A 6,647-nucleotide genomic window follows, 5' to 3' on the forward strand; every position below is an offset into this window, starting at 1 on the left:
GTAATAAGGCTCTTTTACTTGGATCTCAGCAACCTCAAGGGCACTCCCTGGATTGGCTCTTGTTTCCATCCCTCTGCTGACCACACTTTCAGGTTCACTGTCATCCCACTTCATTAGCCTGCATTTTCCTAACTCATGTGACATGATGAGTGAAACCTTTATTGAAAACGAATATACAGAGATGGCTGACTGCTACATTGTGACTCAAGACCTGGAAGCAGAGAATAAGAGGGGCCAATCCTTATGGATTCCAGAACCACTCTTCCTGTAATGCTAATTGTCATACTCCTAGTTAATCAGATCTGGCTTTTCCCGACAGACTCTACTTTGTGAGGTAGCTCCAACAGTCTCCTGATAAAGCACAGTTCTGTCCAAAAGGCCCATTGCCGCCCTGCGTTCTCTACTTTCTTCTCGTTCTCTTTGCATTTGAAACGTAATTTTGGAAGGAAGCACATGCAGCTTTAGTCACAGGTAAAAACAAATCTATCAATGCAGTTTAGAAACATGTTTTATACCATGGAAGATAAAATACAGACCTATTCTACTTTTCCTTCAGACTTCTAACACAACATGAACATTATGCTGTTTGTTTTAATTCAATCCCTCTGCACCACCAAAAACACTCCTTGCTAATAACCTTACGTTGGCCCTCTGTCTCCATGTGGGGCAACAGGGCAGCACCTATTCACTTGAAATTCAAATATACAGATGCCTATTTAATCTTTTCTTCTGAATTAAATGCCATGTGAGTCACCCGTAATTATTTCCATTCAAAGTGCCAAAAGAGGAGCGCCTGGGTGGCTCAGTCAGTTGAGCATCCGACCTCAGCTCAGGTCATGATCTCGAGGTTGGTGAGTTCGAACTTGGGCTTGCTACTGTCAGTGCAGAGCCCTCTGTCCCCCTCTCTCTCTGCCTCTCCCCCGCTTGTGCTCTCTCCCTCTCTCAAAAAATAAATAAAACATTAAAAAAGAAGAAGAAGAAGAAGAAAATGTCAAAAGGACACTGAGAGCCTATCCCTGTTGGCTTTCGGAAATGTTCCCTTCCACTTTGGCCTCAACAAGGAACAAGCTGGACTCTGAAATCATATAACCCACTCTCTATCCTTGGAGTTCTTTGCTGGTCCTTGAGAGCTCCCTGAACCTGAACTTCTGCCTGACTTCAAGCACTTTTACCTGAACCATCTCTACCTGTTTTAAGAATAGGACGTTCCATTTTTCCAGAACAGAGGAGATTGGAGAAAAGTTTTTGAGAGTATTAAGCACTTATTTGAAGCAAACCCCTCTTCTCCTTCCAATTTTAATTAGAACAAAGTTGGATCAATGCATTGTGAATGCCTGCTTTGTGTTGGGCTCTATACAAGCACTAACTATAAAAATTTGCTTAAGACACAGTCCCGGCTCTCAGGCAATTTATAATTTAGTGGCAGAAACAGACACTTACGCAAGCAATTAGAGTTCAGTGTGGTAAGTTCATCGAGGAAAACATTGAATTCTAAGGGAACAGATTTTAAGAAGGGCATTTAAATTTGCCTGGGGGAGGTGGAGGAGTGTCAGTCCTAAACCAAATCTCGGTGGTTTAACATACGTTTATTTCTTACTCATGCTTCATGCCCGATGTGGTCTGCAGGGGCCCTGCTTTTCGTCATCTGTCAGACTGATGGAGACTTCAGCTCGGCACCTGCTCACAGAGGTAGGAGGTGGATGTGCAACTCATACACTGACTCTTAAAGCTCCTGCCTGGAGAACGTGTGTAACTTCTTGCATTTAATTGGCCAAAGCAAGTCACAAGGCTACACTTAAGTGCAAGAGGGTAGTGAAGCTTTCCCAAAAGGAAAGCAGTCAGAAATCTTAGGTGACCATCACTAGCCATTTCCACGGGATTTATCTATCAGTTGTGGCTTTCCAGAGGTGGTGACTTCTAGGTTTACCTTAGAAGATGAATAGGCATCGGGCAGACTGACGGGGCTGGAGCACAAGCATTCCAGGCAGAGGGAACAGCCAGTACAAAAGCATGAAGATAAAAGAGAACATGGTACTTTTGGATAATTCATATTTGTCTACATAACATTGGTCTGTTCTGAGCACTCTAGAAATATTGGCTTCATTCTCGTAACAACCCAGGGAGGGAGGGTTCATTTATGGGAGAAGGCACCGAGGCACAGGAGGCCAGAGTTTACCTTGCAGAGCCAGGATTTCCACCTAAGCAGCCTCCAGACTCCAGAGGCTGTGCTTCTCCTTAGGGAATTCAGAAAGGCTGGAACCCAGTGTGTTCCAGGGCAGGGGGGAGGGGCAGGCCCAGGCCCAGAGATGTAGCTGGAAAGGAGGTGGAGGTCAGATTATGAAGGATAATGAAAGCAGGGGAGAGACAGGAGCACATCTGCATATTAGAGAAATCACGGGCTAAATGCCAATTCCTTCTGTCTTCCCTACCATTCATCTGAACTCCCTAAGTCCCTTTTGGTGGTGTGGCTCATTGCTTCACCTAGTCCTGCGGAAGAAGGATGAGGAATGTGCAAGTAAGAAAAGATACTTATTTAGTTATTTTGAGAGAAAGAGCACGAGCAAGGGAGGGGCAGAGAGAGAGAGAGAGAAAGAGAGAGAGAGAGAGAGAGAGAGAGAGAGAGAGAATCCCAGCAGGCTCCATGCTGTCAGCACAGAGCCCGGCGTGGGGCTAGAGCTCATGAACTGTGAGATCATGACCTGAGCGGGTATCAAGAGTCAGACGCCTATCCAGCTGAGCCACCCAGGTGCCCCAGGAATGTGCAGTTTCTGTGTAAAGTCCAGACGTTCTCACAGCCCTCAAGCTGGCTTTCAAGGCGGATCCATATTTGCACACATCAGTGTCCCCCAGCCCACTCACCCCATCAATGAAATAACTCTATGATTCGTTTTTCTTTAATCACATAAGCTATTTCTTTCTGAACTGGAAATGCCTTCATCTAGATGCTCAGCTTTCGACAATGAATATGAATGAGTTTCCTGAATACTTTTTGGAGAACTGCTCCACCAAATTTAAAGCACCTCTCACAAGTTTTTGTTTTTGTGGGAAAGCTCGTATTGATGTTACTTGCACAACCCCATCACCGGTATACTAATTTGTCAACATTTGTGTGGACTGACTCTGCCTCTGGGATGATAGGGCATCACTCCCCTTCCTGGCTTGGAAGCCCCCATTGTGACAGCAGTCTCTTCTTGGCCTGTGTTAGAATCAGTGTTAGAGGTGGGTTGGAGCCTGAGGGAACTACAGCTCCTGTAGAATGATTCTGTTCCTCTCAGTGGCCTTCCCTGTTCTCTGGGCCAGTAAGATTATTCGTTTTGCAGAACCATTCAGCAGATTTTCACTAACAAACATGACAACTAGAAAAAGTTGGAACACGTGATTTGTCCATTATCTATCTGGACTTCATATGAAATATGTTTCACTTACAGACCTATGCTTTTTTTTTTTTTAAGTTTACTTATTTATTTAGAGAGAGAGAAAGAGAGAGAAAGTGTGAGTGGGGGAAGGGCAGAGAGAAGGAGAGAGAGAATCCCATTCAGGTTCTACGCTGTCAATGCAGAGCCCAACACTGCTCTGCACGAACCACGAGATCATGACCTGAGCAGAAGTCAGACACTTAACCAACTGAGCCACCCAGGTGCCCCAAAACCTCCCCCTTCTAATTGCTTTGTCACTCTCTTTTGTCACCTGTCTTTCCCAGGAGTCTTCTCTCAGAGGACTACGAGGCCATTATCTTGTTTTTGTTTGTTTGTTTGTTTTGCCTTCTCTGTGGTGAACAGATGGTCTCCCATAATCCCACCTTCTGGTACTCATGCCCTTGTGAAATCCTTTCCCCTTGAGCGTGGGTGCAACTAGTGATTTGCCTCTAATAGAAGACACCAAAGGTGATGGGACGTTGTTTCCATGATTGCATTACATAGGGCTGACGTATCCATCATTCTGGGAGACCGTCCCCCTTACTTGTTTTGATGAAGAAAGGAGCCCCCTTTCCAAGGAGCCAAGAGTAGTCTCCAGCTGATAGCCAGCAAGGATGTAAATCCCTCTCTGTGTCCAACAGGTCATAAGAACTAAATTCTATTAGCAATCATGTGTCTCAGAAGCAGATCCTTCTCCAGTTGAGCCTTGAGATGAGGTCATAGCCTGGCTGACACGCTGACTGCAGCTTTCAGATGAGCCCCTGAAGCAGAGGACCCTGTCGAGATAATCCCAGGCTCCTACCCCACAGAAACTGTCCAATAGCATGTGTTGTTTCAGCTGCTAAATTGGTGGTAACATTGTTACATAACAATAAATAATACATTCCCTTTCTGATTTCTGGTCATATTCTCTGTCTAGTTACAGCACTCTCAACTCCTCTGGCCTTCCCTAAATCCACTAAGCCTTCCCTTCTCTTTGGACACACTTCACTCACTCACTCACACTATGGAAGTTCACGGCAATAGTTACCAGGCTGCAGGGAAACTCCAGGTTTGTACCTCTTCTGGCCAATGGCTCCCCACACCTAAGATATTGCCCCAGATATCTAAGTACTGCTACCCAGGGTGGCAAAAGTTGGCAGTTGAATCATCTGCTTAATACCATGTGTCTGTGCTAATCCCTCCTGAGGCAGCCCTCCTGGCATCACCAGGCCGTTCATGCCCTCTGTCCTTCCCTCCCTAGAGAGATCCTAGTCCACAGGGGACAGTAATCTGGCCCTCAGGTCACCATCGAAGGCTGGAAATGACTCAAAGACTTTGCTCTGCAAATGGAGAGTGCCAAACTAATTTCCACAGGAGTTCGTTTCCCTTCAGTTTGTTTTCTTTTCTCAAAACTAGCTTCTATTACACAATACGTGAATGCATTCTCCTAGTTAAAAGAGAAAATAGACAGGGCGCCTGGGTGGCTCCATTGGTTAAGCAACCGACTTCAGCTCAGGTCATGACCTCACGGTTCGTGAGTTTGAGCCCCACATCGGGCTCTGTGCTGACAGTTCAGAGCCCGGAGTCTGCTTCGGATTCTGTGTCTGCCAATCTGCCCCTCCCCTGCTCATGCTCTCTCTTGCTGTCAAAAATAAATAAACATTACAAAAATTAAAAATAAAGGAGAAAATAGACATACAGATGGTCAGCACATGAAAAGGCGCTCGACGTCACTCATCATCAGGGAAGTGCCTCGTATCAGAATGGCTAGAAACAAAAACATAAGAAATAACAAGCGTTGATGAGGATGTGGAGAAAAGGGGATCCTTGTGGACTGTTGGTGGGAATGCAAACTGGTACAGCCACTGTGGAAACCAGTATAGAGGCTCCTCAAGGAATTAAAAATAGAAATGCCAAATGATCCAGTAATTGTAGTACTGAGTATTCACTAGAAGAAAACAAAAACACTAATTTGAAAAGATATATGCATCTCTATGTTTATAGCAGCATTATTTACAGTAGCCAAATGTGGAAGCAGCCTAAGTGTCCATAGGTTGATGAATGGGTAAAGAAGATGTGGCGCACACACACACACACATACACACACGGAATATTACTCGGTCATAAAAAAGAATGAGATTTTTGCCACTTGTGACAACATGGATGGACCCAGAGGGTATTATGAAAGTGAAATAAGCCAGACAGATTTTACATATATGTGCAGTCTAAAAACCAAAACAAATGAAGAAAGAAATAACCCCTAAAACAAACTTAAATACAGAGAACAAACTGGTGGTTGCCAGAAGGAATGTGGGTGGGGGAATGGCAAATGAAATTAGGAGGTAGGTACTTCCAGTTATAAAATAAATAAGTCATGGAGATTAAAAGTACAGCACAGGGAATACAGTCAATATTTTAATAACGTTGTATGGTGACAGATGGTGACTGTACTTATGATGAGCACTGAGTAATGTATGGAATTGTTGAATCACTATGTTGTCCACCTGAAACTAATATAACATTGTATATTAATTGTACATCAATTAAAAAAAAACATATAGCACAGTATGGGGCACCTGTGTGGCTCAGTTGGTTAAGCATCCGACTTTGGCTCAGGTCATGATCTCCCGGTTTGTGAGTTCGAGCCCCGTGTCGGGCTCTGTGCTGACGGCTCAGAGCCTGGAGCCTGCTTTGGATTCTGTATCTCCCCCTCTTTTTGTCCCTCCCCTGCTCATGCTCAGTCTCTCTATCAATAATAAATAAAAGCTAAAAACAATAAAAAAAAAAACCATATAGCACAGTAAAACAAAACAAGAATTCAGGAGCCATGAAATTCACACTTTTAAAATGTACATTTCAGTACAGGCAGTTCCCAATGTACTATGGCTTTACCAAAAAAAATAAAAAGAGAAAAAGAAAAAAGAAATGCTTAGCCTCTCTCTAATATCCCCTTTAACTTTCATCCTGGGCCTTTCTCCCATTTGCCTGAAGTAAGTGCCGCTGGGTGTGTCGTTCCAGACCTTTCCTATGCATTCACATACATAAATGTATCTGTAGAAAATGCTTGTCTTGTGGTTTCCTTCTTCAAAACATAAAAGCTATCGTCCCATACATGCTCATCTGCAACCTGAGTTTAAAAATTCAACAATGTGTCTTGGGGGATCTTTCCATGTTTGTTCACACAGTTCAATCTCATTCTTTACTTCCCTTGTGGTATTCCACACTCCTGATGGGCACTGACAGGGTCTT

This window comes from Herpailurus yagouaroundi, unplaced genomic scaffold (genome assembly GCF_014898765.1).
Source record: "Herpailurus yagouaroundi ecotype Mexico unplaced genomic scaffold, PumYag 77, whole genome shotgun sequence".
NCBI classification, from domain to species: domain Eukaryota; kingdom Metazoa; phylum Chordata; class Mammalia; order Carnivora; family Felidae; genus Herpailurus; species Herpailurus yagouaroundi.